We start from the raw sequence: 16,431 nt of genomic DNA, 5'->3' as shown, positions 1-16,431 counted from the left end.
GAAACAGTAGGGATGGGGACGCCTACAATTGGAACCTTTTCTGGGGACCAACGTAATGGTTACATGCCATCCAATCCGTTCATAATGCGACCCCCACCGGGATGAAGGTTAAGTTCAAGTATCATCCTGATCCGAAGCTTCCGTGGGGTACAAGAAGGTATCAATTGTGGCCGTCCCTATCTCCACCGTTTCCTGTGGTGGGCCCACTTGAGTTTTGAATCTGCCTGATTTTTTGGCTCCCGTCTTAAATTGATCTGGTTCAACGGATGGATGGAGTGGATGTCGTCACGGTGGGCCTCACAAAGCTTCTTCTCTGTGGACGTGGTTTAGCTTGTGACCCATCACCAGATGGCTAGCTGTTGTCGAAGGCTCTGCAGCCCCACCACGGTGTATGTTTTTTATCCATGCCGTCCGTCTATTTTTCCAGCTCAGTTTAGGGGCATGAGCTTGAAAAACGAGGCAGACCCAAACCTTCGATAAATCACACCGCAAGAAACGGTAGGGTTTGAATGCTTGCCATTGAAAGCTTCTCAGGGGGCTATAGAAGGTTTGGATCAAACTTGTATTTGTGTTTTCCTTTCATTGATGTCGCTCATAAGCATTACACCGTGACTTGGCAAGTTTTAGCTGTAGACAATAAATCAATACTGTTTTTCCCGTGGTCTGGCTTCGCCTAGGTATTTTTGGCAGGTTGGATGGTAAATAAGCATTTAAGTGGGACTCAGGAAGTTTTAATGGTGGACCTTAAATCAACACTTTTTTTGTATAGTGTGGTACACTGAGATTTGGATCTAACTAATTTTTTGGGTTCTTAATTTAAAATGAGGTTAAAATGGATAAAAGTTTAGGACAAAATACATAAATCATGGGTCTCACGGAGCTCTAAGACCGGCTAGCTAGTGCTGGGTCAGTAGCTAGACCGTGTCCTTTCTATATTTCTTGGGCTTCTATGACAAGTGTTGCAGAAAATTTGCCATTAAGAACCTAATCAATATAGCCTCTTCAACCTGCCATGTCTTCTTCTTAAAAATAAAATGATTATGTCACACAATGAACTTAATCACATTTAGAATTATGTTGACTTGACTCAATAGTAACCGTGATGAACAGTTCTAACCAGGCACTATTACAAACGTCCTTAATTATTACCTTTAATTACAAATGAATCTTATGGTAATCAATATGCTGAAGTCTTTGAAATTGAATGTGTCAAGATAAGTTCTTTAAATCATTGGGACCATAACATTCCACTACATTCTAGAACCATCGTCCTTGGTGGCCCATTCTATTGCGACACTCACTTTGGTCTCCTCTATAAATCTATCTGCAACTATACTCTAGTTGTTCAGGTAGTTTTTTCTATATTGTGGTGGCTTTCACTATAGTCAAGGTTGTCATTTACACAAGTCCCACCTTTTGAGACTCAAACTCAAGATATATTACCTCTGGTACCAAAATAATAAAGCTTAACTATATGCTATTTTTGTTTATTATCTAACTATTCTATTATGTATTAAAAAAGTTATAACTATTCTTACTTTCCAATCAAACATATATATATAAAAGGAAATGGGACTATGAGGTCCACCTCATGGAAGCTTCCCACGAGGTTGAGCTTTGTGGGCCCCACCGTAATGTGTGACAAACATCCACCCCATCAATTAGATGCAACTTTTCATGGTAGTCCATGGGCCTAAAATTTAGGCTAATCCATGATTTAGGTCAGCTGCACCATGTACAACAGTTGAGAGTAAATATTCATTCATTAAAATCTTCATAATCATTTATAGGGCCACTTAGATGTGTTTTAGAAATCTAATCCATCCAGTTTGTGTCTCACTTGGATGAGAGGTCAGACCAAGTTTCAGTCATATCCAAAATTCATATGAGGTCCCAATGTTTTCTTTTAGATGATTTAAGCATAATTTCACACTGTTTTAGATGATATGGTGCACTTGAGTTCTGGATACAACTAATTTTTTGCATATTCCCTAATCTAGAGGGGACCTACCCAATGCAAAATGTAAATGTCCATCGCACATCATGGTGGGGCCCACACAGGTCTACCTCATGGTACCATTTATGTATATGTATATGTGTGTGTGTATTTATACATACATTTATATAATTTTTTTTATATTAACTTTCTTAGTTTTACACTTTTTTTTCAAGTTAATGTAATTGATTTATGTATGATTCTTGTGTAATAACCTTTTTAACACAGTGTATATTATGACAATATATATCTATATAAGACTCTTATCTAGCAACTCTCATTAGACAACTTGGATTCCATTTAAGGAATCTCTTCACACGTAAAGATCTGTATTGGTAACAAAGTAAACTTAAGAGAACTTAGCATATAACATTGGTCATAATAACAATTGTCCAATGATATATTATGGACTCGATGGACAGATGGACAGTTATATTTATCTATCCAAGGAATTGGAATCTTAAAAATTAGGTTTATCTAATGATGTGGTGGTCAATCTTGCAAATCAATGGGTGGATGGTTTGATCTATGGGTGAAGATTCTAGAGGGTTAGATTGATGTATAATTAAGTAAATGAGTTGATCTTGATGTCCGTTATAGGAATGGTCTAAACTAAGATTAGTTAATAAATAGTATATATCAGTTTAGAGCAAACATTGTGAGATTGGTGCATCTATGTAATTTTATTAGCTTGAGTGGTTGGGTGTGATATCATAAGTTTCCACAAGTTGATTTAGGTCGTGAGTTGAATAAACATTAATGGTAGAAACTTCGTTTAAGCAATGGTTTGTAGAGTAGATTTTATGTGTTCCCATGCATATATGCGCCAATTAGATTTTGAAATAACACCCAAGTTAGAGCTATACACGAACCGAGTTGGCTTGGTTAACTTGCTCAACTCGACTCGAAAAAGCTCGATTCGACTCGGTTTGAAACTGAGTTCGAGTTGAGTCGTGTTAATTTTCGAAGCTCGACAAACTTTCGAGCCGAGTTCGAGCTTGTCTGAGCTCGAATCTACTCAAATCGAACCTCAACTTGAATCGAACTCAAATTGAACCAATTCGGTGACTTGGTTATTTTGATATTGATGTTGCTCACCAAGTGTTTGATGAAATGACTCAACAAAGTGTTGCTTTGGGTGCATATATTCTCCGAGGAATCGGCTGGTGGCAAGAAAGGTATGGATATGAACAAATCACTACCAAAAAAAGAAACATTACATGATAAAACTATCCTTGTATCTTGATTTTGATGTTGCCTACTAAGGGTTTGATGGAACACCTATAAACTGTTGCTACTGTTTTACATACCGTAAGAAATCGAAGGTGCACTCCATGTGTTTGAGAAAATGTCGTACATGCTCAAATTGGCCTGAGTTGTTGACCGAATAGAGTCGAGCTAGCCAGTCAGGCTCGAGGACTAAGTTGAGTTAAGTTCGAGCTGGGGTCAACTAGTGGCCGAGCCGAGTCGAGCTATGCCAAGCTCAACTCGGTTCGACTCGTGTCTAGCTCTAACCCGAGCACTGAAAGTACAATGTGTTGCAATTAGAGATGAAGGTCTTACCTGTTAGAAAAAGAAATGTAGGAGATAAAAATGCATAGCCTGAATCACAAATTGCATTGCTCTTGAGGTTAAAAAAATTAAAAATATATATATACAAAAAGGGAGGCCAAAAAAGTGTTTCTTTTAACTTTTTCCAAGTGTAGAAAATGATCGTACATTAAACATGAAGAAGTGTTTAATGTGTTTGTAAAGGTTTCCTTTTTTAGGCTTTTGAAATAAAAATGTTAATATGTTCAAATATGTACACGTGAACAAGGCTGGCTAGAAAACAAATTAATCGAGCGTATGCATGATACTCGCGTGCATGGGGGTATGAATTAGTATGCTTGAGCATATTTTTTGACATTTGATAAACTTGGTTTTACAAAAAAAAAAACTTTTATTTTAGTTGATCCTTTTTTATTGGATATTTTATTATAACAGTTAAATGTAGTCCACTTTCTAAGACCATTTCCTTATGGGCCTATTTGGATACCACCAAATAAGTTACTTTTTCTGCTTACAACAAAAGATAAGTGACTCATTTAAGATAAGTAAGTTTAGTTTATGATTAGTTAGAAGTAACTTTTTACTTAAAAGCATATAATCACTTACAGCATTATTTATTTAACTTTTATACTTTTCAAAAGTTGCTGAAGAGAGGCATTAGGAGAGACAAAAGCGAGGAAAAGCTGGTATGTTGTTTATCAAACATACTTATCTTCTCAATAAGTAAAAATTAAAATAAGCTACTTGTGGAATAAGTAGCTTATCTTAAGCAACTTACAATCCAAACGCCTACATGAGATATGTGTCTAAAGGGTGCACCTTAACCACGCTGAGTCATGGTTGCATCTAAACTCTTCCTTTCTTTCTCTATTAAAAAAAAATGATTTGCTCTTAAGATTTTGAAAATAAAAAAAACTATATTTTCGTTCTTCTCTTTCTTTCTTCAAAATATTTTTATCATTCTTTCTCTAGGCGTTCAGAAGAAGTGTGGTAATGATGTAAGTGCAAGTTTTCTGACCATATCCCGTGAATAATGCATTGAGAGCCGGCCACACTAGTAGATTATGTCAAAGCGATCTTAAAGAGAGACTTTGTATGTCCATTGCTCAAATAAGAAATCAAATTCATTGTCAATCAAGCCACTGCATTCACACATTCACAATAGTTTCAAAAGGTGTGTAGTTCTTTATTTTTAATTTATTATTGTTTGAACATTTTTCATATCATTGTTGATAACATAAATGTTACACGGAGTTAAATTGGTATTATAAGGGGATCCAACAAATCTACCTCATGAGTAAACTATTATTATACCGTAGATGTAATACTGTTATAGAGAAATGTTATAAGAACATGAGATGATTTTCTTGTCTTAATTTAAGTTCTCACAAATGATATATATATATATATATATATATATATGAAAAGGTACTATGCGCTCGACCTCACAAGTCCGTCCCATGAGGTCGAGCTGCGTGGGCCCCACCGTGATGCGTTTTGAACATCTAACCCATCAGTCAGATGCACCATTCCATCGTGGGCCTAGGTCTCAAAAATCAAGTCAATCCGTGACTTGTGTGGGCCATACCACAAACAGAAGTGGGGAGGGGCCGTGCACCATTAAAACATTCATAATCAGTTTTTTGGGCCCACTGAGATGTGGTTTGCAAATCCAGCCCATCCATTATGTGTGTCCCACTTGCATGAGGGTTCAGACCAAGTTTCAGCAGCATTCAAAACTCAGGTGGGCCCCACCAAGTGCTTTTATATGTTTTAACGGTGTTTCACATGATTTTAGATGGTATGGCCCACCTGAGTTCCGTATACGGCTGATTTTTGGGATATCCCATAATTTAGAGGGTACCCATCAGATGCACGGTGTTGATGGTCGACATGCATAACGGTGGGGCCCACACAGCTCGACCTCAAGGGAGCTAATTGTGAGGTCGAGCGCATAGTACCTTTTCCCATATATATATATATATATATATATATATATATATATATATATATATAGAGAGAGAGAGAGAGAGAGAGAGAGAGAGAGAGATTGAGTGGAGTTTGAGTGGTTGCTGAGAGAGGCATTGGAGGGTGACTGTTGAAAAAGGCCCATGAAGGTGTCTTAAAGAAACTTAATTTGTTGACTTGGGATACTTACGGATATTTTCACTTGATAAAAAGTATTGTTGTGATTTAATTACAATGATCAGCTATAATTAAAATGGTTAGCACCCTTCCACATCACCTGCTTAACTACCATCTTAATTGCTACCAAGGAATTGCTAAGTCAGCAAATGGTACCCATAACTCAACGTTGACCAAGCCTTCTTTCCCAATCATACTTAGTTGTAAGTTAGAACACAATTTGAATTGCAGCTATACTTTAATCTAATGTGGGATTGACGAAAAAATTAAAAATATAGATTCTAAAGCCCCTCGACCTACTTGAATGGACAAAGTACTAAGTGTACCAAGAAAAATGTACCAAAAAGTGCCCAATAAGCCACACAACCTAATATGTACGCTGCAAAGCACTACTATTTCTCTAAATCTTATATATATATGTGTGTGTGTGTGTGTGTGTGGGAAAAGGTACTATGCGCTCGACCTCACAATTAGCTCCCGTGAGGTCGAGCTGTGTGGGCCCCACCGTGATGCATGTCGACCATCAACACCGTGCATTTGATGGGTACCCTCTAAATTATGGGATATCCCAAAAATCAGCCGTATACGGAACTCAGGTGGGCCATACCATCTAAAATCATGTGAAACACCGTTAAAATATATAAAAGCACTTGGTGGGGCCCACCTGAGTTTTGAATGCTGCTGAAAGTTGGTCTGAACCATCATGCAAGTGGGACACACATAATGGATGGGCTGGATTTGCAAATAACATCTCCGTGGGCCCACGGCCCCTCCCCACTTCTGTATATGGTGTGGCCCACAAAAGTAACGGATTGACTTTATTTTTGAGACCTAGGCCCAAGATAGAATGGTGCATCTGACTGATGGGTTAGATGTTCGAAAAGCATCATGGTGGGGCCCACACAGCTCGACCTAATGGGACAGACTCGTGAGGTATGTGTATATATATATATATATATATTTTTAAAATCATAAAAAGGAAACCTCTAAAAAAAAAAACATAGACCTTTATCACCCACAAAACCGTTGTCTTAGACCGGAGATATGCTGCGGAGCATGAAGAATCACCGTTGGTTGAGTCATCTTTGTATGGAATGCATGGAGTGGTGCATCAATGAGGCACATGGTTATATCATGGACAACTTATTTTTCAAAAATCACATCATTCTTCAATTTTCTTGATGAAAGCTTTATTATTGAACCATTTCCATTTTCCACTGTTTCTTTAGGGGATGCTAATTCAATCGTTAGGATTGCCCAATCCATGTGTTCTGAACCATTTGCCATCCATCTTGGGTCACCAGACGATCGTTCTCCAATGACCTTCCACTTGAACAGTAGAGATATCATGCAGTAGTAAGGCACTGAGGTTTTACACTTCGTTTGGATTTTTGATTTAGGACAGTTCATGGGGCAAAATTTTGCAATTAGAGATGAAGGTCTTACCTGTTAGAAAAAGAAATGTAGGAGATAAAAATGCATAGCCTGAATCACAAATTGCATTGCTCTTGAGGTTAAAAAAATTAAAAATATATATATACAAAAAGGGAGGCCAAAAAAGTGTTTCTTTTAACTTTTTCCAAGTGTAGAAAATGATCGTACATTAAACATGAAGAAGTGTTTAATGTGTTTGTAAAGGTTTCCTTTTTTAGGCTTTTGAAATAAAAATGTTAATATGTTCAAATATGTACACGTGAACAAGGCTGGCTAGAAAACAAATTAATCGAGCGTATGCATGATACTCGCGTGCATGGGGGTATGAATTAGTATGCTTGAGCATATTTTTTGACATTTGATAAACTTGGTTTTACAAAAAAAAAAACTTTTATTTTAGTTGATCCTTTTTTATTGGATATTTTATTATAACAGTTAAATGTAGTCCACTTTCTAAGACCATTTCCTTATGGGCCTATCTGGATACCACCAAATAAGTTACTTTTTCTGCTTACAACAAAAGATAAGTGACTCATTTAAGATAAGTAAGTTTAGTTTATGATTAGTTAGAAGTAACTTTTTACTTAAAAGCATATAATCACTTACAGCATTATTTATTTAACTTTTATACTTTTCAAAAGTTGCTGAAGAGAGGCATTAGGAGAGACAAAAGCGAGGAAAAGCTGGTATGTTGTTTATCAAACATACTTATCTTCTCAATAAGTAAAAATTAAAATAAGCTACTTGTGGAATAAGTAGCTTATCTTAAGCAACTTACAATCCAAACGCCTACATGAGATATGTGTCTAAAGGGTGCACCTTAACCACGTTGAGTCATGGTTGCATCTAAACTCTTCCTTTCTTTCTCTATTAAAAAAAAATGATTTGCTCTTAAGATTTTGAAAATAAAAAAAACTATATTTTCGTTCTTCTCTTTCTTTCTTCAAAATATTTTTATCATTTTTTCTCTAGGCGTTCAGAAGAAGTGTGGTAATGATGTAAGTGCAAGTTTTCTGACCATATCCCGTGAATAATGCATTGAGAGCCGGCCACACTAGTAGATTATGTCAAAGCGATCTTAAAGAGAGACTTTGTATGTCCATTGCTCAAATAAGAAATCAAATTCATTGTCAATCAAGCCACTGCATTCACACATTCACAATAGTTTCAAAAGGTGTGTAGTTCTTTATTTTTAATTTATTATTGTTTGAACATTTTTCATATCATTGTTGATAACATAAATGTTACACGGAGTTAAATTGGTATTATAAGGGGATCCAACAAATCTACCTCATGAGTAAACTATTATTATACCGTAGATGTAATACTGTTATAGAGAAATGTTATAAGAACATGAGATGATTTTCTTGTATTAATTTAAGTTCTCACAAATGATATATATATATATATATATATATATATATATATAGGGAAAAGGTACTATGCGCTCGACCTCACAAGTCCGTCCCATGAGGTCGAGCTGCGTGGGCCCCACCGTGATGCGTTTTGAACATCTAACCCATCAGTCAGATGCACCATTCCATCGTGGGCCTAGGTCTCAAAAATCAAGTCAATCCGTGACTTGTGTGGGCCATACCACAAACAGAAGTGGGGAGGGGCCGTGCACCATTAAAACATTCATAATCAGTTTTTTGGGCCCACTGAGATGTGGTTTGCAAATCCAGCCCATCCATTATGTGTGTCCCACTTGCATGAGGGTTCAGACCAAGTTTCAGCAGCATTCAAAACTCAGGTGGGCCCCACCAAGTGCTTTTATATGTTTTAACGGTGTTTCACATGATTTTAGATGGTATGGCCCACGTGAGTTCCGCATACTGATTTTTGGGATATCCCATAATTTAGAGGGTACCCATCAAATGCACGGTGTTGATGGTCGACATGCATAACGGTGGGGCCCACACACGACCTCAAGGGAGCTAATTGTGAGGTCGAGCGCATAAGACCTTTTCCCATATATATATATATATATATATATATATATATATATAGAGAGAGAGAGAGAGAGCGAGAGAGAGAGCCAGAGCTTGAGTGGAGTTTGAGGGGTTGCTGAGAGAGGCATTGGAGGGTGACTGTTGAAAAAGGCCCATGAAGGTGTCTTAAAGAAACTTAATTTGTTGACTTGGGATACTTACGGATATTTTCACTTGATAAAAAGTATTGTTGTGATTTAATTACAATGATCAGCTATAATTAAAATGGTTAGCACCCTTCCACATCACCTGCTTAACTACCATCTTAATTGCTACCAAGGAATTGCTAAGTCAGCAAATGGTACCCATAACTCAACGTTGACCAAGCCTTCTTTCCCAATCATACTTAGTTGTAAGTTAGAACACAATTTGAATTGCAGCTATACTTTAATCTAATGTGGGATTGACGAAAAAATTAAAAATATAGATTCTAAAGCCCCTCGACCTACTTGAATGGACAAAGTACTAAGTGTACCAAGAAAAATGTACCAAAAAGTGCCCAATAAGCCACACAACCTAATATGTACGCTGCAAAGCACTACTATTTCTCTAAATCTTATATATATATGTGTGTGTGTGTGTGTGTGTGTGGGAAAAGGTACTATGCGCTCGACCTCACGATTAGCTCCCGTGAGGTCGAGCTGTGTGGGCCCCACCGTGATGCGTGTCAACCATCAACACTGTGCATTTGATGGGTACCCTCTAAATTATGGGATATGCCAAAAATCAGCCGTATAAGGAACTTAGGTGGACCATACCATCTAAAATCATGTGAAACACCGTTAAAACATATAAAAGCACTTGGTGGGGCCCACCTGAGTTTTGAATGCTGCTGAAACTTGATCTGAACCATCATGCAAGTGGGACACACATAATGGATGGGCTGGATTTGCAAACCACATCTCGGTGGGCCCAAAAAATGGATTATGAATGTTTCAATGGTGCACGGCCCCTCCCCACTTCTGTATGTGGTGTGGCCCACACAAGTCACGGATTGACTTGATTTTTGAGACCTAGGCCCACGATGGAATGGTGCATCTGACTGATGGGTTAGATGTTCGAAACGCATTACGGTGGGGCCCACACATCTCGACCTCATGGGACGGACTCATGAGGTCGAGCGCATAGTTCCTTTTCCATTATATATATATATATAAATATATTTTTAAAATCATAAAAAGGAAACCTCTAAAAAAAAAAACATAGACCTTTATCACCCACAAAACCGTTGTCTTAGACCGGAGATATGCTGCGGAGCATGAAGAATCACCGTTGGTTGAGTCATCTTTGTATGGAATGCATGGAGTGGTGCATCAATGAGGCACATGGTTATATCATGGACAACTTATTTTTCAAAAATCACATCATTCTTCAATTTTCTTGATGAAAGCTTTATTATTGAACCATTTCCATTTTCCACTGTTTCTTTAGGGGATGCTAATTCAATCGTTAGGATTGCCCAATCCATGTGTTCTGAACCATTTGCCATCCATCTTGGGTCACCAGACGATCGTTCTCCAATGACCTTCCACTTGAACAGTAGAGATATCATGCAGTAGTAAGGCACTGAGGTTTTACACTTCGTTTGGATTTTTGATTTAGGACAGTTCATGGGGCAAAATTTTGCAATTAGAGATGAAGGTCTTACCTGTTAGAAAAAGAAATGTAGGAGATAAAAATGCATAGCCTGAATCACAAATTGCATTGCTCTTGAGGTTAAAAAAATTAAAAATATATATATACAAAAAGGGAGGCCAAAAAAGTGTTTCTTTTAACTTTTTCCAAGTGTAGAAAATGATCGTACATTAAACATGAAGAAGTGTTTAATGTGTTTGTAAAGGTTTCCTTTTTTAGGCTTTTGAAATAAAAATGTTAATATGTTCAAATATGTACACGTGAACAAGGCTGGCTAGAAAACAAATTAATCGAGCGTATGCATGATACTCGCGTGCATGGGGGTATGAATTAGTATGCTTGAGCATATTTTTTGACATTTGATAAACTTGGTTTTACAAAAAAAAAAAACTTTTATTTTAGTTGATCCTTTTTTATTGGATATTTTATTATAACAGTTAAATGTAGTCCACTTTCTAAGACCATTTCCTTATGGGCCTATTTGGATACCACCAAATAAGTTACTTTTTCTGCTTACAACAAAAGATAAGTGACTCATTTAAGATAAGTAAGTTTAGTTTATGATTAGTTAGAAGTAACTTTTTACTTAAAAGCATATAATCACTTACAGCATTATTTATTTAACTTTTATACTTTTCAAAAGTTGCTGAAGAGAGGCATTAGGAGAGACAAAAGCGAGGAAAAGCTGGTATGTTGTTTATCAAACATACTTATCTTCTCAATAAGTAAAAATTAAAATAAGCTACTTGTGGAATAAGTAGCTTATCTTAAGCAACTTACAATCCAAACGCCTACATGAGATATGTGTCTAAAGGGTGCACCTTAACCACGTTGAGTCATGGTTGCATCTAAACTCTTCCTTTCTTTCTCTATTAAAAAAAAATGATTTGCTCTTAAGATTTTGAAAATAAAAAAAACTATATTTTCGTTCTTCTCTTTCTTTCTTCAAAATATTTTTATCATTTTTTCTCTAGGCGTTCAGAAGAAGTGTGGTAATGATGTAAGTGCAAGTTTTCTGACCATATCCCGTGAATAATGCATTGAGAGCCGGCCACACTAGTAGATTATGTCAAAGCGATCTTAAAGAGAGACTTTGTATGTCCATTGCTCAAATAAGAAATCAAATTCATTGTCAATCAAGCCACTGCATTCACACATTCACAATAGTTTCAAAAGGTGTGTAGTTCTTTATTTTTAATTTATTATTGTTTGAACATTTTTCATATCATTGTTGATAACATAAATGTTACACGGAGTTAAATTGGTATTATAAGGGGATCCAACAAATCTACCTCATGAGTAAACTATTATTATACCGTAGATGTAATACTGTTATAGAGAAATGTTATAAGAACATGAGATGATTTTCTTGTATTAATTTAAGTTCTCACAAATGATATATATATATATATATATATATATATATATATATGGAAAAGGTACTATGCGCTCAACCTCACAAGTTCGTACCGTGAGGTCGAGCTGCGTGGGCCCCACCGTGATGCGTTTTGAACATCTAACCCATCAGTCAGATGCACCATTCCATCGTGGGCCTAGGTCTCAAAAATCAAGTCAATCCGTGACTTGTGTGGGCCACACCACATACAGAAGTGGGGAGGGGCCGTGCACCATTAAAACATTCATAATCAGTTTTTTGGGCCCACCGAGATGTGGTTTGCAAATCCAGCCCATCCATTATGTGTGTCCCACTTGCATGAGGGTTCAGACCAAGTTTCAGAAGCATTCAAAACTCAGGTGGGCCCCACCAAGTGCTTTTATATGTTTTAACGGTGTTTCACATGATTTTAGATGGTATGGCCCACCTGAGTTCCGTATACGGCTGATTTTTGGGATATCCCATAATTTAGAGGGTACCCATCAAATGCACGGTGTTGATGGTCGACACGCATCACGGTGGGGCCCACACAGCTCGACCTCACGGGAGCTAATTGTGAGGTCGAGCGCATAATACCTTTCTCCCATATATATATATATATATATATATATATATATATATATAGAGAGAGAGAGAGAGAGAGAGAGAGAGAGAGAGTTTGAGTGGAGTTTGAGTGGTTGCTGAGAGAGGCATTGGAGGGTGACTGTTGAAAAAGGCCCATGAAGGTGTCTTAAAGAAACTTAATTTGTTGACTTGGGATACTTACGGATATTTTCACTTGATAAAAAGTATTGTTGTGATTTAATTACAATGATCAGCTATAATTAAAATGGTTAGCACCCTTCCACATCACCTGCTTAACTACCATCTTAATTGCTACCAAGGAATTGCTAAGTCAGCAAATGGTACCCATAACTCAACGTTGACCAAGCCTTCTTTCCCAATCATACTTAGTTGTAAGTTAGAACACAATTTGAATTGCAGCTATACTTTAATCTAATGTGGGATTGACGAAAAAATTAAAAATATAGATTCTAAAGCCCCTCGACCTACTTGAATGGACAAAGTACTAAGTGTACCAAGAAAAATGTACCAAAAAGTGCCCAATAAGCCACACAACCTAATATGTACGCTGCAAAGCACTACTATTTCTCTAAATCTTATATATGTGTGTGTGTGTGTGTGTGTGTGTGTGTGGGAAAAGGTACTATGCGCTCGACCTCACAATTAGCTCCCGTGAGGTCGAGCTGTGTGGGCCCCACCGTGATGCATGTCGACCATCAACACCGTGCATTTGATGGGTACCCTCTAAATTATGGGATATGCCAAAAATCAGCCGTATAAGGAACTTAGGTGGACCATACCATCTAAAATCATGTGAAACACCGTTAAAACATATAAAAGCACTTGGTGGGGCCCACCTGAGTTTTGAATGCTGCTGAAACTTGATCTGAACCATCATGCAAGTGGGACACACATAATGGATGGGCTGGATTTGCAAACCACATCTCGGTGGGCCCAAAAAATGGATTATGAATGTTTCAATGGTGCACGGCCCCTCCCCACTTCTGTATGTGGTGTGGCCCAAACAAGTCACGGATTGACTTGATTTTTGAGACCTAGGCCCACGATGGAATGGTGCATCTGACTGATGGGTTAGATGTTCGAAACGCATTACGGTGGGGCCCACACATCTCGACCTCATGGGACGGACTCATGAGGTCGAGCGCATAGTTCCTTTTCCATTATATATATATAAATATATTTTTAAAATCATAAAAAGGAAACCTCTAAAAAAAAAAACATAGACCTTTATCACCCACAAAACCGTTGTCTTAGACCGGAGATATGCTGCGGAGCATGAAGAATCACCGTTGGTTGAGTCATCTTTGTATGGAATGCATGGAGTGGTGCATCAATGAGGCACATGGTTATATCATGGACAACTTATTTTTCAAAAATCACATCATTCTTCAATTTTCTTGATGAAAGCTTTATTATTGAACCATTTCCATTTTCCACTGTTTCTTTAGGGGATGCTAATTCAATCGTTAGGATTGCCCAATCCATGTGTTCTGAACCATTTGCCATCCATCTTGGGTCACCAGACGATCGTTCTCCAATGACCTTCCACTTGAACAGTAGAGATATCATGCAGTAGTAAGGCACTGAGGTTTTACACTTCGTTTGGATTTTTGATTTAGGACAGTTCATGGGGCAAAATTTTGCAATTAGAGATGAAGGTCTTACCTGTTAGAAAAAGAAATGTAGGAGATAAAAATGCATAGCCTGAATCACAAATTGCATTGCTCTTGAGGTTAAAAAAATTAAAAATATATATATACAAAAAGGGAGGCCAAAAAAGTGTTTCTTTTAACTTTTTCCAAGTGTAGAAAATGATCGTACATTAAACATGAAGAAGTGTTTAATGTGTTTGTAAAGGTTTCCTTTTTTAGGCTTTTGAAATAAAAATGTTAATATGTTCAAATATGTACACGTGAACAAGGCTGGCTAGAAAACAAATTAATCGAGCGTATGCATGATACTCGCGTGCATGGGGGTATGAATTAGTATGCTTGAGCATATTTTTTGACATTTGATAAACTTGGTTTTACAAAAAAAAAAACTTTTATTTTAGTTGATCCTTTTTTATTGGATATTTTATTATAACAGTTAAATGTAGTCCACTTTCTAAGACCATTTCCTTATGGGCCTATCTGGATACCACCAAATAAGTTACTTTTTCTGCTTACAACAAAAGATAAGTGACTCATTTAAGATAAGTAAGTTTAGTTTATGATTAGTTAGAAGTAACTTTTTACTTAAAAGCATATAATCACTTACAGCATTATTTATTTAACTTTTATACTTTTCAAAAGTTGCTGAAGAGAGGCATTAGGAGAGACAAAAGCGAGGAAAAGCTGGTATGTTGTTTATCAAACATACTTATCTTCTCAATAAGTAAAAATTAAAATAAGCTACTTGTGGAATAAGTAGCTTATCTTAAGCAACTTACAATCCAAACGCCTACATGAGATATGTGTCTAAAGGGTGCACCTTAACCACGTTGAGTCATGGTTGCATCTAAACTCTTCCTTTCTTTCTCTATTAAAAAAAAATGATTTGCTCTTAAGATTTTGAAAATAAAAAAAACTATATTTTCGTTCTTCTCTTTCTTTCTTCAAAATATTTTTATCATTCTTTCTCTAGGCGTTCAGAAGAAGTGTGGTAATGATGTAAGTGCAAGTTTTCTGACCATATCCCGTGAATAATGCATTGAGAGCCGGCCACACTAGTAGATTATGTCAAAGCGATCTTAAAGAGAGACTTTGTATGTCCATTGCTCAAATAAGAAATCAAATTCATTGTCAATCAAGCCACTGCATTCACACATTCACAATAGTTTCAAAAGGTGTGTAGTTCTTTATTTTTAATTTATTATTGTTTGAACATTTTTCATATCATTGTTGATAACATAAATGTTACACGGAGTTAAATTGGTATTATAAGGGGATCCAACAAATCTACCTCATGAGTAAACTATTATTATACCGTAGATGTAATACTGTTATAGAGAAATGTTATAAGAACATGAGATGATTTTCTTGTATTAATTTAAGTTCTCACAAATGATATATATATATATATATATATATATATATATATATAGGGAAAAGGTACTATGCGCTCGACCTCACGAGTCCGTCCCATGAGGTCGAGCTGTGTGGGCCCCACCGTGATGCGTTTTGAACATCTAACCCATCAGTCAGATGCACCATTCCATCGTGGGCCTAGGTCTCAAAAATCAAGTCAATCCGTGACTTGTGTGGGCCACACCACATACAGAAGTGGGGAGGGGCCGTGCACCATTAAAACATTCATAATCAGTTTTTTGGGCCCACCGAGATGTGGTTTGCAAATCCAGCCCATCCATTATGTGTGTCCCACTTGCATGAGGGTTCAGACCAAGTTTCAGCAGCATTCAAAACTCAGGTGGGCCCCACCAAGTGCTTTTATATGTTTTAACGGTGTTTCACATGATTTTAGATGGTATGGCCCACCTGAGTTCCGTATATGGCTGATTTTTGGGATATCCCATAATTTAGAGGGTACCCATCAAATGCACGGTGTTGATGGTCGACACGCATCACGGTGGGGCCCACACAGCTCGACCTCACGGGAGCTAATTGTGAGGTCGAGCGCATAGTACCTTTTCCCATATATATATATATATATATATATATATATATATAGAGAGAGAGAGAGAGAGAGAGAGAGAGAGA

This window comes from Magnolia sinica, chromosome 13 (assembly GCF_029962835.1).
Source record: "Magnolia sinica isolate HGM2019 chromosome 13, MsV1, whole genome shotgun sequence".
NCBI lineage: Eukaryota > Viridiplantae > Streptophyta > Magnoliopsida > Magnoliales > Magnoliaceae > Magnolia > Magnolia sinica.
Note: the sequence above shows the minus strand (reverse complement) of the source record.